The sequence below is a fragment of the Osmia lignaria genome, chromosome 3 (genome assembly GCF_051020975.1).
Source record: "Osmia lignaria lignaria isolate PbOS001 chromosome 3, iyOsmLign1, whole genome shotgun sequence".
NCBI classification, from domain to species: Eukaryota; Metazoa; Arthropoda; class Insecta; order Hymenoptera; family Megachilidae; genus Osmia; species Osmia lignaria.
Genome location: NC_135034.1, coordinates 10,169,503 through 10,186,870, shown reverse-complemented (window position 1 = coordinate 10,186,870; position 17,368 = coordinate 10,169,503). Strand labels below are relative to the sequence as shown.

Here is a 17,368-nt window from a genome sequence, read left to right as displayed (position 1 = left end):
TTCATTCGTTTTGCGCAAGTTAACTAGGATTGGCGCAAGCGTGATCGGTCTGCGCAAGCGCGCTCCGTCTGCGCAAGCGCGCTCCGTCTGCGCAAGCGCGCTCCGTCTGCGCAAGCGCGCTCCGTCTGCGCAAGCGCGCTCCGTCTGCGCAAGCGCGTCGCGGCACCGAGTTGCATACCCAGTAGTCTTATATTCAATATACTCGACCTCCGAGGAGGTACATAACTTGTTCCTTTTATCTGTATATTTTTGTCCACTGTGTATATAACCACTAAGCTCGAAGTAGGATATAGAGGGCCTCCCTGAAGTGCGTGAAACAGGTATGTTCTCTCGTTAAACGAGTAATAAAATATAAATATTATAGAAAAAAAAAATAATGGTCATTCACGGATTATCAATGAAGTATTGGTATAAAAATAAGAACAAACCTAAGGTTATCACAACACTGTTTTATTGCTTCATGAAAATACATCCATAGGTACGAAATACGGACACGAAGTAACCGCTTTATGTATTGTATAATCCTAGGTTACGCTCGCCATAGGGGGGCACCACCGGAAGAACTAAAGACCCGAAAATCGTGATCCCGCAGTTGGTCTTGAAAGAATGCAATATGAGGACGTATCGTGGTGGCACGTAGGAGATCAAGTTGTTCAGTAGTGATTCCGCTTATACCGATACCTGTTATCGGTAATGTTAACAATTGATAAATTTCACACAGTGACGAATACGCGTATCGTTGAGGGGCACCTAAGCCTATATACGGGAATATACGTGACAGCAAGACGACAGTGGCAATTACATATCCGTGGCTTCGGTGCGTACGTACAGATCTACTAAAGCATTACGATCGGCAAGAAAAGTGCGTGTACGTGAGTGAATAGAGTGCCTCAACCCTGATCCCCGCGCCCTTTCTAAATCATTGACAGTAGCCGTCGTGATTTCCTTGCGAACGATTTGACCGATGACGTGCCCTGGACCAGTGGACGAGGATACAAAAGTGTTGCATGCTGCGTGTTAGGGCGAGAAACAAGTCGCTTTATTGTCACATTTCAACCTTCGAGGTGGGCTGCACCGACGAGACTGTGGACGTCCCTAGATTGGCGGTAAATACACATTTATCAACAGCATGTCCTCTTTGCTCTCTCTCTTTCCGTGAACCTTGCCTTTTTCCTCTTACTTACTGTTTGTATCCCCATTGTTGCTCATCTGTCTTGTGTGCCTTTTTAAACGTGATTGAACTCATGATCATTTTCCCTTCCGTTTGTCTTTTTTTCTATCGTCTTACCACCGTGTTTTATCCATTTGCCCTCTCGCCGGTGTCGCGTATTAATATTGATCAGCAGGTCGAGTAACCCGGAGGAAGCGTTATCGCCTGCGCTTTTCCGAGCACGAAAATCTAGGCTCCGCCCTGTACCAATTTCCTCTGGTAACGCTCTTTTGGGACGTACAGTCCCCTCTCCCTTACCAGGCCCGAATTACGATATTCTTCCCTTGCTGCACGCGTTTACAGACATTCTTTAGGATGTAATTTTACGGTCGCGCAATAAACGACGAGCGGGACCCTCCCATTCTTGGCCGTTCGAAAATCGGTGAAATCTCAGTTTCAGTTCAATTTATAAGATTTAGAACGCATGTTAGACCGGCGTCGGGTGCTGTTAGCGAATAGTTCGTCTCCGGTTGCATCGTTGACCTCGTCAAGGGACGAATAATGAACCATCCGCGATAAGGATGACCGATAACGATGTCGTGAACGCGTGCCTCGAAACCGGCGAGATGAAAGATTCTGCCGGTAATACATGTCGCGTCGAGTATACATTTTGTCGTTGGAATCGTGCACTTCTGTTCCCGGTTGAAAACCGAGAGACCGCGTTTACCGAATTACATAAGTCAATTAGTCTATTTTCAGATAGCAAAATTCTTAAACAAGTGCAAGTTACAGCCGTTTCGCTCGTTCGGTATCTGTGATTTCTTCCTAACAATAAACATCGAACTCGCGGTAATTATTCAATGAAATAAGTAATTTTTTTGAAGCTCGCACTCGGAACTCGTCAACGTCATATAAATAACATGTACGGTACGGTTGGAGAGAAAAAGTAGAGGATGGATAAATGGGACAAATCTACCGGATAATTCGATATACAACTTCGTAGGTCGTTATTACTGGTCGTGTATACTCACGCGTGAACATCAGTGGTAGTACGGGCATTTTGCTTGCGACGAATTTCGCGCAAGTCACCCTCAAACTATATATGCACGACATAGATGGGCAAAATCTTATTCCTAAGCAACCTTTCATTTCTTATTTCATTTACGCTTTTTGCATGTTCATTAGTGAATCATAATACCCTTATTCAATGAAAATCATTTTTTATTCAACTAACACCGCACTAGTAAATGTTCACAAAGTTGGACCACGCGCCTGTAGCGCTAGTAAAAGTAAAAGAAAAAGAGATCATTAACATGTATCGTGTATGAAACCTGAACTTCCTTTATCGTGTTTACATATTTCCATTGAATTCTACAATCATATAATGTTCACGCATGCTGTAATACAATCACCATTTAGACGAATGCTTATACAACAAATATGTATTTAATTGTTATCTTCTATCGCCTGTTCAATATTTACTTAATATCTGTTTCTTTGCAATACGTGCATGGTGCATTATCAGTTTGATCAGAACGCATAAGGCGCGTCATTAGTTATATCACATAAGACGCATACGGTGCGTCGTTCGTTAAATGACGCAAGACGCATGGGGTGTGTCGTCGACTTGAAACAAGAATCACTGTTTTCTTTCAAAGGAAACGTGTGTTTCGACTTTGAAGCGTGTTAATGAGTTCCGCGTTCTCGATAACTGCACTCGCGACGTGGGGGCCGCTGGTGACCCGCAGAGATGAAACGTTTCGAAAGTTTGTTATGCGTGCAACACCGGTAACATAGACTATGAACCTATGTTATTCTAAAATATTTTCTCTTCCGTGGCTTGATAATTTGTAACTGCACTCGTTACGCGGGGGTACAGGTGACCCGCAGAGATGAAACGGTTCGAAAGTTTATTATACGTCCGAATACTTGTGAAGTAGGCTACAAATCTATGTTAGTCTAATCGTAAAATATTTTCTGTTTCAAAGCGTGTTGCCTCATTAAACATGACACCAGTTTTGCATATGTAAATATTTTGTAAACCTGTCTGGGAGATTGCAAGAAGGTGAGATAAGTACTTTGTACAAAGTATGACCCCGAGATAGATACTTTCGTTTCATTCATTTGATTTAGGGTGATCTGAGGTAGTAGATACAGATTTAGGTTTACTGAAACGATTACCAAGAAGTGTTATTGCTTTTGAAATATCATTTTTTATAGATTGAATAATAATTTTCCTAAATTTTCCAAAAGCAATTTTATTCTATCTGAAAATATAGGAAATTTGCAATTATTATATTATTACACTTTTGCGGTTAATAAATTTATGATGAAAATTTGCTAGAAATTGGAGATCCTGCTTTTCCTTAACATATTTTTAGCCACTTATCATTTGAAATTCTAATAAATATATGTATGGAAATTGAAACGGATGAAAAGACGTAATACTACGTCAGCGGTCAACTTTTCAAATAAATTATATTCAATCTATAGTAATAGGAAAGGCTTCGAAGGATTTTATTATTACTCTTGAAGCACTGTTTCTACAATGTTGGGTATTGAACTTTCCAATACTTACGATTAATAATGTACCCAATGTCACATTTCTTCCTTGTTTTATTCACGATGCATGACTGTTTTATTTTTACAATTCCGGAGAACAAAGCGGGATACTCGTCAGTAACCAGCAATGGGTGTCATCACTAAAAGTAGAAAGAGATCATCGCGTTGCGTGGTTAGCAAATGATCTGTGCATAACAATTACGATGGTAAATTATAAATCATCTCACGATTATATTTTTTTTCATTGGAAACCATCATAAATAAAATATATTCAGTATGAACGTTTCGTTCCGATAATCTTATCGTTCGCCTTCGAATGGTAAGTTTTATCTTATTTTATCTTGTATATTCTTATTTAACTTTGAGATGCATCAAAACAGTCACGTATCCATAAAATATCCATTATTTATAAAAGAAAATTTCAATTATTAGTAGAACAGTATTATTATTATTAGTTAAAAATATTTCATAGTGTTTTAATACATATTAATCTCAAAGTAAAAATTTATAGAATATTAGACTGGGAATTGAAAAAATGATTTAAATTGTCTGGAATTGAATTTAAATTGTTGCTTACAATTAGTAATCCAACGTCTGAGGATTAAATTATATACCATGTAGTTCGCATTTTTGTTGCTTTAAACGCTCCGTCAGACCCAGTTCCGGAAATGAGCTCTTCCACTCATTATCCTCCCATTATCGCCCTTTATAGCTGCTTATTTGTGATACACTTTATCCATTACCGTCGTGGCGGTATATCGAATCGACGACAATCCTACGATGAGCACCTGTTAACCCAGAAATTGGAATATGGGTCGCACGTATCCGACTATCTCTAAACGGGTCAAAAGCTGCTGGGATTGCTTGAAATGTCGAATCGATACGGCGCGGTGGTGTAATCCGTAGATTGTGATAGGCGTTCTGTACTATTTCTCATAGCTACATTTTTTTATATCTACTTACTCGAAGTGAAAAATTTGAGAAATTTTCCTAAATTGATGGGCTAAGAATTAGAGTCCAAGTATATGAAATCATGTTCAAACTTAAATTAATATTATTTCCAATATAATTTAATAATTTCCACATTAGAAACATTTTGAATGGAGAAAGGTTTCTCAATGATTTTATCGAGTTGTTTAGAAAAAAAAGAATATATATCTTTTCTGTATATACAATAGAAAGGAAGTGATGTTATCATATTAAATAATGTTATCTTCACATAACTTGTTACTCATTTCAACACTGGTATTATCAATATCTTGTGAAAGATTTTTAAGACTTCCAATAATTCCAAATTTCGAATGATCTCATACTGAATTAAATTTTTGATCATACACAAATGTCAGAGTTTCATATTAATCCACATATCATGTGACTCATTCGAGTTATGAAATTCACAATGAACATGCAGCTTTTCGCGAAATGCAGCAAGAAACTTTCTATGTACAAATGCCGGTGAGAAGATAATAACGAAAGTATTAAATTCATTAAACATTGAGTAATTAGTGATATAAGAGAGTAATTAGCGATACTCTTAACGGAAGTATTATAATTTTTGAATATCTTTCCGGTATTTAAACAATCAATTAATTCTTAAAATGCAAATAATAATTACTCTAGCGTAGTTAAAGGAAAATAAAATAGAATACCCTACAGTTTCTTAATAAATATTTTATTTCTTAAGAATTTTTTTTTTTTCAAATTTTACATTGCTATAATTTGTTCTATTTCAAAATAGAATAATTTCAGTGTTATTTATCACAGGATCAGTTTTATGATGATTTCCAAATGAAAGATTTCTGATGAATATTGTATAATTGGCAAACGATTCCATGAATGAATAAAGAGAATTATGATTTCGGTAGAACGTTTCACGCTTCCCAACTTCCTCGAAACGGTTCTCAATTTTCTTCAACGGAAATCCTGTGCACATACTGAATTATTTATTACCGTATTAAAGATCAGTATATTGCAATCGCCAAATACCAAGCTGTATCGTAACATTATTCTCAGTAAAAAAGTTCATTAGTAAATCGAATGACGCATACAATTATCAGAGATTGATTTAGAGATATCTAAACCTGACGTCGTTAAATAAAATTATCTATTTCGATCAGATAATAGAATTTATTGTTAGTCGAAATTAATGTGACAATCAGTAATAATTATCTTTAATTCGAGACAAGAAGGCATTTTGTTCATTTTTCAAGATTCTATCAAGAAATCTTAAATTTTACGCTTTTTAACTCGCTGTTAAGCGTGTATAGAGATACTGACATTTCTGTGGAAATTGAACTTGAAATTTCTCTGATTCGAAGAAACAGTGTTGGATTTTTTAAACAAGAATTTTTTGAATTAGCCAAACGTTAAGCCTGGTGGAATTAGCTTGGTGGTTTCGTAAAGCCGATTACGCAGGGTAACATGTAACACCTGCGAGAAAGTTCCACGCGTAACGTAGTAAACTTATGTGAAAATAGTTTTGTTTATTTACACTACTGTGCACTAGTGTACGAGATAGTTATTTGTTACGTTTGCAAACGATTCTATTCCTGCTCGTTTTTAACGCAGTATGAAGAAAACCTTAACATTATATAATAACTTTCTATAAAAATAAGATGGTACCCGTATACTATTGTACACTAGTGTACTATATAATTATTTGTTTCAGGTTTTTAAATAATGTTTTTATCTACGTTGCTTTCCAAGTAATCTAGAAAACATTCCTAATGCAATATAAAAAGTTTCTATGAAAACAGATTAACGTTTGTACACTACTGTGCACTAGTGTAGGAATTAATTGTCCAGTTTGCAAACACTTTTCTCTATTCACGTTCATTTCTAACATACCATAGAGAAAATTGTCAGTTCAATATAGTAAATTTTCATGGAAATAGTGTAGGTTTTATACACTAGTGTACCAATACTTAGTGATTTGCAAACCTTGCAAAAAATGTGCTTTATCCATGTTTCATTTGAATATAATTTACAGAAAATTTCTAATATTACATAGAGAAAATATTTAATTTAACATAGTGTACTCAGTTCTAGTACACTACTGTATGTAGTGCATAGTTCTTATGCACTAGTCACGTTTGCAAACGCTTCTCTTTGTACGTGCTCGTTTCAGTAGTTCGTAATTGTGGATATTGACGCGCGGGACGATAACGATCTCGTATGAATGACCGAGTTCTTGTACACTAGTGTACGTAAGACTTTCAGTGTGTCTGTGTAACAAGCCTGATACTTTGTCGTATCTTAAAACGTTTCTTTATTATCTTCATACGTTTCAATGGTTCGTGTTGTGACCTTCAACGTGTTGAGTTATATTTTTGTACACTAGTGTTCAAATGCAATTTTTACACATAAGTATAACAAATATGTACAAATTATATTTTTCGATAAGAATCACTTGTTCGTAAAATGACGATGTTCCTAGCGCTACCAATACACTAGTATAAGTCGTCTTTGTACTTACAAAGTTTCTTACTTTTTTGCATACGAACTCGAGTGCGCAAAATCGTAATAATCTCTCGTCTGTGTAAGTACACTAGTGTACGTAATAATTCCTATGCATCAGTGCAACGAGCTTACCACTTATATTACGTTTCTTCCTATCTATGCACGTTTCAGCAATTCGCATCGTGACAATTACAGGAACGTAACTGTTCCTGAACATTATCGTACATAAATTGTAAGCGCGAATGTGTAATTACAGGGGAAAGAGAATTGCTGTTTAATAAAATGAAAGTAAGGTCTTGAAATGTTAAAATTATTCGTTTATGATAATTAGTTAGGAGAACCATGTTATAATGTGGTTGTTTGTACAGCTTTTAGTGTTTAGAAAGAAAAAAAAATATTTGAAGATTCGGTGTATCATTTGTTGTCCTTCGAAAGGGTTAAAAAGAAGAAGAGGATGCGAAAGCTGGTCGGGAAAACGATTCGCACGATCACACGACCGACCCTCCGCGCCACTTGGGTCGGTGTCGTTAAATCACGATGATTACGGCATTGGGCTTTATTACTCGGAAGTAGGCAGTTCTCGTTTCAGGGACTTTCGTGTATAGGTAGAGAACGAGATGAAACGAAACTCTAATCCTTCTGGTTCTAGGGTTCGTCGTGGCGCTTATTCACTGAATTCTTTTTTAATTCCTTAATCAGCTCTTAACATTCCACGGGATGTAACGGACAATTTAACCCTATACGTACGTACTCGTCCTGGCGTCTTTTACGACTCTCTACCTACGTAATTAAATTTTTTTGCTACCATAATAGTTGTAATCATTCAATTCCGTTTTTTCTTTCGTCGTGTTAACGTTAACGGAGATCGTTAAGCCACCGACGTTCGTCGAATGATTTTTCAAACATTCACTAATTCGTCTAAAATTTGGTGTAGGATAAAAATTGGAAATCATGAAGTTGGAATAACTTTTTTTTATTTCGTATAATTTCACAAGATGGGAGCTTGTAATAAAATATTACATTAATGCATTTACAGAATTTTGAATTAAATTTTAAATTAGCTTTAGATGAGAAATTAATATCATTGATATGGTCACGAATTTTGCTGAGCAACTGTATTAAATTCTGATTAATTATTTAAAAATTTTCTGTTATAAAATTTATAAAATGATAGACACATTTATACGTGTGAAATATCAATAGAATTTTAATTATCTAACTCGTGTTTGCAAACATGCTTAAATAAAAGATTGATCTATTTTCATACGCGTTTCATTGTTTCCCGCTCAAGTATTCGAGGCTTCGTTATAATTAACTATAAGCCACGATAGATCGATCATAAATACGTTATGATCTGATTTACACGCGATAACGAGTAATCTGATGGATAACGCGTAACAAAAACGTGATGTTATCGATGAAGCTTTTAGTCGTATCACGAGGATCTGATATTTAAATGGTAATCTCGACGCGATTAATCGAACGTGCCGAGTTATGTTCTAGAAATTATTTAATTGCATGTGTGGAAACATAAAGTAGCGAGCAAAATAGGCTTCAGTAAGGAAATGTATAAATATCAATTCAAATTCTCCCGCGTCAACGTTTATACGCAGGTGGTGGGGGGAGCATGGTCCTATACGTATGGGACCCTCTCTCCTGCATCGTCACTTTCCCCGCGGTCGTTGACGAGGAAGGGTGGGAGTCGGGAGCGCGGGAAAATTCCTTCCTGATAAAAGCTCGGAACATCGCTATTTTCTTTGGGAAAATGTATCATGCTCAATATTATATATATTGTTTGTAGTCGAACGAGATATATCAATTATCGCTACTGATACGAATAAAATTGCAGAAAATAAATGACATCGGACCTTTGATCGTCGATTTACGTCACCATAGTTAACTCTTTCGCTTTATCATATGCTTTTGTTGGAAAATCTAGAACGAAGTGTATCAAATATAACCTTTTAACTTTCTTCCAGGTTAAGTTCAAATTAGTTGGAACCAATAATTTAAATAGGATTTACCACAAAATAAAAATAAAAGTTGACAGGTGTTGAACATTTAACATTTTATTAACATAATTAAAAGATAATAAATCTCAGTTGCCAAAGAACGCGTAAAGTAAATTTATAACGGTTACGGTAGCGTAGAAAAATATTTTTAATTCTAGAAAATATCAAAGTCCACGAGTTTACCGGAGGTGACTATTTTTGACCGGTGTTGAAGCTTCGGGTTTCGTTATTCCACACTTTCGCGTGTTTTAAAAGCCGTAAACGCTTTCACGAGCACTGTTCTTTGAGCTTGTGGCAAAGTTACGTTCGCTCTGTAATGGTTCCGTCATAATTCAACGAGCGTTAACTTTATATCACTGTCCCCTTCCTCTTTGTGATTCGTAGATCTGCGCGCGAGTTCGAAAAGTGACCGGCAACTTCAGTCGATACGGAAATATCGATAGAGGACAATGACGTATCGTATCGATACAATTTCAAATTTTAATCTTTAATCATTCGATAGAGGACATACATGCGTGTCTCATAAAATGATTTACATTTTTGTTTTCTTTAATGAATTAATTTTTATCTTGCATAATTACCGGCTTCAAAGGATTACCACTAATCTTGCTAATTAACATTTCATTGTATTAATATAAGTGATGGTTTATTCGAATACGATTTAAAAGATAATTAATTATCAGTTAATTAGAATGAATTTAAATCTGAGCCTGCTCTGATACTTAAAGATTAAATAGTTTTTTGATTAAGTAATTTTGTATAAATACAGACGAATGAAGAATCGGAGAATTGTAATTTCGTAGAACTTTTTGAAGTCGTTCCGTACGTTTCGTCGATGGCAAATCTCGAGGACGGATTGGCATGCAAAGCACGACGTTCTACTCGGTGCAATTGCGTTATGAAATCGTTTAGATGCGCGTTACATTCTTCTATCGTGCGTTAATAAACACATGAGCCAATCGTTGGTCAAGTGCCAACGATAGGGTGGTTTACCTCGCGGAGCTCCGTTTTAATATCGATTACACACGGTATGTTTAATGCTGCATGACTATGATCAATTTTAACATAGTAATTTTCCATCCAAAATATTTTTATTGTATCATGATCTTCCGGAAGGATCTCGTTCGAGGAAAATAAATTTTCCTACCTTTCTTCTACAAAACTATCTACAGTCATTTTTATTGGCCTTTATTGCCAATCTGAATCATTTCCTGTTTGTGTGCCAACTGCAGACGGTCATCCATCTGAGAGCTAAGTTGTTCCCAAATATATTATATTTATCGTGTCGTAAATTTAGTATAATTTAAAGCAAATTGAATATTTTTGATTGCCATTAATCCATCTTTGGATCCGAATTTCTGTGTTAATATAATATGATAAATTTGTTGAGCGCAAAGTGATTAGGTATATTATCACAGATGGTGTATACTAGATACACCAGGAATTCGGATGGCGACTTCCTCTGAAACAGTCGTTCTAGAAAACGTTCTATATTTAATATGCACTGTCAACCGCTTCAGCAATTAGTTCCGTGAAAGAGTCCTTGAAACTTAGAGAACTTTGGCTGTCGCGGATATACAACGGTGGTATGAAAAAATAATTCAACTCGGAACTAGGTTTCTACGTGGACGAATTATCGGAAATAAAATTGCCGCAATGTTCTCTGTATTCTCTGAAAGGAGAAACTTTGTTGATTCATAAAAAATTCATTTATATCAGGCAAGATAGTCCTTCAAAACATTTGTTTATGATAAGACAGATAATTTAAAAAAAATTAATGAACTTAGCAAATCAATAAATTTAATTATCGATGCTGTTGAAATCATTAATTAATATCTTTCAAAATTTTATTAAAATACTGATAGGTATACATGATCGATTAGAGTAAAGAAATAAAGAATTTTCTCGTAATCGTCAATGTTTTTATTTAAATTGTTTTGGACGAGAGGTTCAACCAGAAAAGAAAAGTATTGATTCAAATATAATCCGTTCGATCGGATTCTTTACAGTCTTTGCAGTCGATATCGTCGCAATTATTGCTATTTTTGTACTCACAGAATTGCTTATTTTTATCCCTCGCTAAACTAGAATGCACTTCATAGTACAGTTTAGAATGTCGATCGTGACTATATGTATAAAGTGTCCAGTGAAAAAAAAAATAATGAAACGAATGGGTGCATTTGCATAAATTATTCGCGACTATATTGACACGATTCTCTTCGCAACGATACAATGATAGAAAATGCAAAAATGAAATTTAATGGCTCGGAGAATAACACCTGATTGCATATTTATGTGTATAAATTTTATAACCGTGTTATAATTTTAGATCGTTGTTTACAATGAATAGAATCTGAGTGCATTGTTATATTTCAAAGGAAATATGAAAATTAGATTGCATTTATCTTTGAGAATAATGACAAAACGCGTGATCTTTATCTGACTTCTCCTCCCACTGAAGCAATAATTGGTAACAACAAAATTGACACTATCTGAAAAGAAGCGGTATATCTACCACCAATTAAAATTAAAATACAAATCTCGTATGAGAAGCTCGCAAATATTATACAATAAAGATAAAGAGAAGGATGAAACAGATTATGGACTACGACCACGATACGATATAAGAGTTTTATTAACATAATAATCATTGTTTATTGAATCGTAATAGTACACATATATACAGTTTTATTACATAATTAGATTATAGAGATTTTTAAAATGTTGATAATTTCATTTATAGTTCATGCTCTTACAGCTATTATGATCATCTCTTCCAGGTACATGTGCCTTCTTATATTAAGTTATTTAAGTCGGTACAAATTTGTTATTGTAGGTAGTTTTATTTGTAAATTAAGGGTGAAGTGTTACTTTGTATTTCCCTCTAGTATCTCAATTACAATGCTTTGAAATAATTAAAATTAAAATACCAGAAAATTAAAGAGAAATTAGAATTGAAATTAAGATCTAATCAAATGTAATTTACATTGCGACTTTAAAAAGACGTGAAGAATCTTGAAAAGAGATCTAGGGTAATGCCTACATCTGCAACCTCTTCGAAGAACTTATCAATGCAATATCATTATCGAGTAAAATATTATATAATACAGAAGGAAACCAGCTAGAGTCAGGTCGGTTGCGTGTTTTCTCGATCAGTCATTGGGCTTACGAAAAGGAGCGTGTTAAGCTAAGCTTCTTAAAGAAGACGAGGAGTCACGCGAAGACTGATGAACGATCCTTCGATCGATTTCATTGCGTGTGGCTACCTTCCATAAGATGTACACCTTCGTTCAGAAGTCATCGAACGCTTACTAGTTTCAATTTTACATCTAAATCCCAAATAATTCAGCCTATTAAGAATATAACTTAACGGTAACTGATGATGAAAGGGTGTAACCCTTTCTATCAATTTCCTCTTAATTGAAGTACACCTAACTTTTATTATTTCAACTGGTGAAATATTTTAAAGGTGAATTTGTAATATCAAAAAATTATTAAGTAGTTTTTTGTCAGTAACCGGTGATGTCGAAGAGCCTGTTAATACGCTTCCAGTAGATAAAGTGTAAAATAATATAAAAATTTAGAAAAAGATTAGGGATGCCTACTTTGCTCGACACGGTACATAAATTTGAGGCATTAAATGTGTAATTAAATTAGTAGTATAATTTAGATTTATTGTAAAATGATCAGGTGTCCCGTGACTTATGGATGAGAGTGTATGTACAGGTGTACAGGTACTCTAATTGAATTTGCACGGAAGAGTAACTTTTTAAGCCGCTTAAATCTTTCGTTATAAAAGGTTACGCGAATATTTGTCCCCATATGGGAGAGAATATTATAGTAAAGCAAATGTATCTAAACAATTTTTAATTTTTTTTATTTTCGCGTGATGTTTAAATCTCTTGAAGGGATACAGATATGTTTTTTAATCTCGGTCTCTTTAAATATCACGACGTAAATATAGTTAATCGATAATGGTTGTTGTTGTTTTCGCAAACGTGCTTAGCGTGGGTTGTTGTGAATCAATTAGCAAGTTAGCGACTCGTTAAACGCGTTCGCATTGACGAAGCGATTCTTTTTTTAACTTTTAGCGATATTCTTCAGCATAACTCTGATTCATGGTAATTCGAAACGTGTTGTATTAACAGTGTGCAATTTATTTTCAATAATGAAACGTGGTTTCAAGTTTGTGCCATTTTTCATATTGATATTCATTTTGGAATCTTGAATTTATCTTTTAAAAATTGACATAGGACAAAAATAATTAATATTGCCAAAAATAATCAGTTGAATTATTTTTCTCTTTTATAATGAACTGGCAAGTGACGAAAGACATCATGGCAAATATCATAAATATTATGAAGCAAATATTGGGGCTAAGCGATATGCGATGGAAAAAAAATACAATTTATTGATAGACGGTGACGAGAAAAAATGAGTAATTACTGTCGGTGATGTAATACCATCGCGTTTGGTGATAAAACTTAATTGTAATGAATTGATCGATGCCAGAAACGAGGATCGCAAACATCACAATTGTTACAGAAGCTAGTATTATAAAGAAGTTGGATATTTTTTTATACTTATATAAATAAATAAAATACAATGGGATTAGTAATAATAATAATACTATTATCCCCAAAAATTATTATTCATCTATATGTAAATAACAAAAATTCAACTCGTATATAATTTTTTCTTTTCTTTTTTAAGTTCGGAGGCAATTTAAAATTGACTATATCAAAATACAAATTTGCACCTTTCATTCATAAAATGAATCATAAGGTTAAAATACCTAACCTTTTAATTATCTTTGTGATTAATTAACAGATACACAATTCCAAAAGATTCTCAAATCAGGAGGTCTGATAAGACACGTTTATCATGAACCAATTATCAGTGGTCATTCGACATTTTATATTATCAATTTTAAAGTACCGTTTACGTGGGTATGTTCACTAAAGCATAAGCTACAATTTGACGTACCATAATTGCCATTTGGCGATACTTCTGTGTGATGAAATCGTATCAGACTTGGCATGCTTCGAAATCGATCACCGTTTGCTGTAACTGCTAACCATTCATTTTGTCTTAAGAACATTAATGAAAGGTTTATGTAGTTATTCTTCAAACTTTAAGCTTCAAATTGATGTACCAGAGATAGTAATTTACCGTACTTTTCTGTCATGAAATCACAAAAGACTTTTCGTATTTCTGAATTCGCCATTTGGTATGCAACACTCTTATAGTCTATGATTATGAAAATAGTCCTGATATTACGTTGCGGTGAGAATCGTGGAAAATTATCTTGCTTCTTATAAGCTTTCTATGTACCCCGTAGAAGAAAAAGCCGTTCGTCACGATCGATCGAATCGCGTGCAAATACTCCCACGTAAAACACGCGCGAAACGTAATATTTACATGACGGTCGAAATGGGTAACGTTAACTTGAGAATATCGGGGTTACGAGCGGTACTACTGTCTTTCTTTTTCAAAGTGTTCTCACCACGGTATAAATTCTTCTGGACGGAAATCGCAATCGTAAGCGTTTCCCTGTGTTACGTCAAACGTTCAACACGTCACTCAGAAACTTGAAATTTTTGCGTATTTCGCGAAACACATTCAAGGCTGTCTTTCGCGCCAGAGAAAATGTAGAAAATTAATGGAACTCGCGCTGTTTGAATTATCCAGATAATTCGAGGGTAGAATTCGCGCGTTATTACACTTGAAAAGGGAGAGGAATTTTTCATTAAACTGGAATGAATGTTTTTACTTATTGAAATAAATTAAATTTTTTTAGAGAGGGATATTGAGCAGATTAATTTTAATATAATTAGAATTTTTTTTTTATTATACTATTATTACGGTATTTCAATTTTACACAGTAGTAGATCTAACACTGTAATTCACAAGTAACATTATTACCAAGAAGAATATTCATTAGTTGAACCCCTTAATATCGAGGTGTTCCAATTACCTAAATTTTCAAGTAGAATTCTTTCCGACGAATCTTTCACGAGTCACTCAATTCGTATTCGAGTGTTTGTCACTTGAATATTCAGAAGCTTGGCTCTGTTCGAATATCCAATTTCCACGGGGAAGCTACTGATATTTGGATCACCTGTTTGGCTGAAACTTGGCGCATAATTAATGCACACCATGCATAATAATATACCGTAGTGATGTTTTACTAGGCTTACACTGTGCCACTTTGCTCGAAGCTTTAGCATGGCTGTACATATATATCAAGCACAGAACAAGAATAACTTCGACTTCTTCAAATGTTTACAAATACTATAAGACTTTTAATTCGTGATATAACAGCATTTTATAGCGTGGGAGTTTTTTTAGTTTGCACACCGATTATTAAAGATAATTACTAACTACTGTTTAAGTTTTTAAAACATTGCTCTAAATACTATTCTGGGTAATAATATTATTCATAAATCAGAATACTATAATACAATGCCACTAGAGTATTGTACTTAGGGATGCCACCTGTACTATATGTATATTTTTGAAACAAAATATAGTACACAAAATACTGTATTTTTACTTCATAGTTAATTAAAAAAAAAATTTAATTATCAACGTAATTAAACTAACCTAATTGCAGCGAGTCTCAGCTTTCAATTATGAATATTAAATGGCGAGAAAAAGATAATAAAGCTACAATTAAATTAATCAAAAAAATGGAATATTAATTAATATTAATTACTATAATATCAACGAGGGTACTATAATATCATTACTATTTTTAGATTGAAATATGCTAGAAATAGCAGTATTAGAACTTGTAAAACAATGTATTGTAATACTTCAACTGGAATACAGAGTCGTTGACATACTTCCACTAGCTGGCTATTGTTTCGATAATCGCTAAGTGAACGAAATAATGAATATTGATGATGCTATCAGTCGATTCTTTTGCATGAAAGCAGTTTTAACCACGAGGAAAGTATAATTAACGGCGTTACCACGCTCGATCGAAGGATACATGTATTAATTAAATCATGTTTTTCTTATCGTGACTTCACGAGCGTACGATTTGAAAAGAAAAAGAAGCAGTTCTTTATACCTGGTGTACTATTTTCTTTCTCCTTTCTGTTTTTTCTCTTAAACAAAAAAAGAATCTCGTGATTGCCAGGCTTTTGTCATTTTTTTTTCCTCTGCTTGATATCGTCAGTGTAAACTGCCAGGATATCAAAATAAATAATATTGAACACGTCTGTGCAGCGTGCATTCACACCAGTTGGCAAAGGAACTGTTTAATCGTAAAAAATTTTATTTTTCAGTTTCTCTCTTTCATCAATTCTTAAGAAAAGAAAGGAGAGAATTATGTAACTGATAATTGGACAATTAATTAACGCATTTTAATTTATGCAAATACAAATTTTAAATATTATAGCGTGAAGACATTATTGGTTGCAAAATTTTTTCGCAATAGAATATTTTAAAATTAAATTCAGAGGTATAGAAAATTCCATAGATTACAAAGTAAATCGAAATTTCTTATTCGATGTTTAAAACGTGAAACTGTTTCACGATACTATCATGGATGTTAGCCTTTTTCCATCGAATGAATTCAGTTCATTGCACGCGTTGAAAAAGAAACAGAAGAGAGAAAAAAGAATTAGGAGATTGCTTCTTACTAGAGCGGATAATAATAAGTATTCTCGGTCAGTACTTCCCACGAGTACCATTACAAAAGTAATTAGATTAAAAGGGGAACGTTCAGGCTTCTTACGATCTAATTTTGATCGTTAATCCACTATTCGTGATCCATAGTGTGCGCGTGTAATTATAAAGGAAACATCGTGGAAAAGCGATTACAGCGTGAAAGTAAATCCGTTCCCATTAGCAATCTATTTAGAAAGCGAATCCTTTTTGCACTCTAAAAAGACTGAATTTCCCGACTTACAAATCGATCGATGATTGTTTGAAAAAAGATTTACACGAGACGAGGGAAAGTATACATTGATTTCATCCGCTAATTTTACAGGGATAGTTACAGTTAAATAAACTCATTAGCTAATTTACTGTAAAATTATGAAATAAGAAGCAATTTATGAAAATTTCCATGAAATAAGCTTGCAAGTTCTTGCAACATCAGCTTCAATTTCAAACCGTTCCTTGTGTTTCCGGTTGCAACCGGTGTCCACGAATAATTGCCCAATGACGCCGA

The 17,368-nt window shown here is 34.3% G+C and overlaps 1 protein-coding gene across 6 annotated transcripts in view; it reads left to right on the top strand.

Moving 5' to 3' along the window:
• The first annotated feature begins 194 nt into the window (after positions 1 to 194).
• Positions 195 to 17,368, top strand: part of sky (GTPase-activating protein skywalker) — a 35,003-nt gene continuing 17,829 nt past the window's right edge. For 2 of the 6 annotated variants that reach the window (XM_034332460.2, XM_034332457.2), the window contains exons 1-2: positions 200 to 320; positions 529 to 1,106. The gene's annotated coding sequence lies outside the window, so the exon portion shown is untranslated. Of the gene's footprint in view, positions 321 to 514; positions 1,107 to 17,368 lie in introns of those variants that run through there. The other 4 variants (XM_034332463.2, XM_034332458.2, XM_034332464.2 and 1 more) reach the window with 4 other exon arrangements.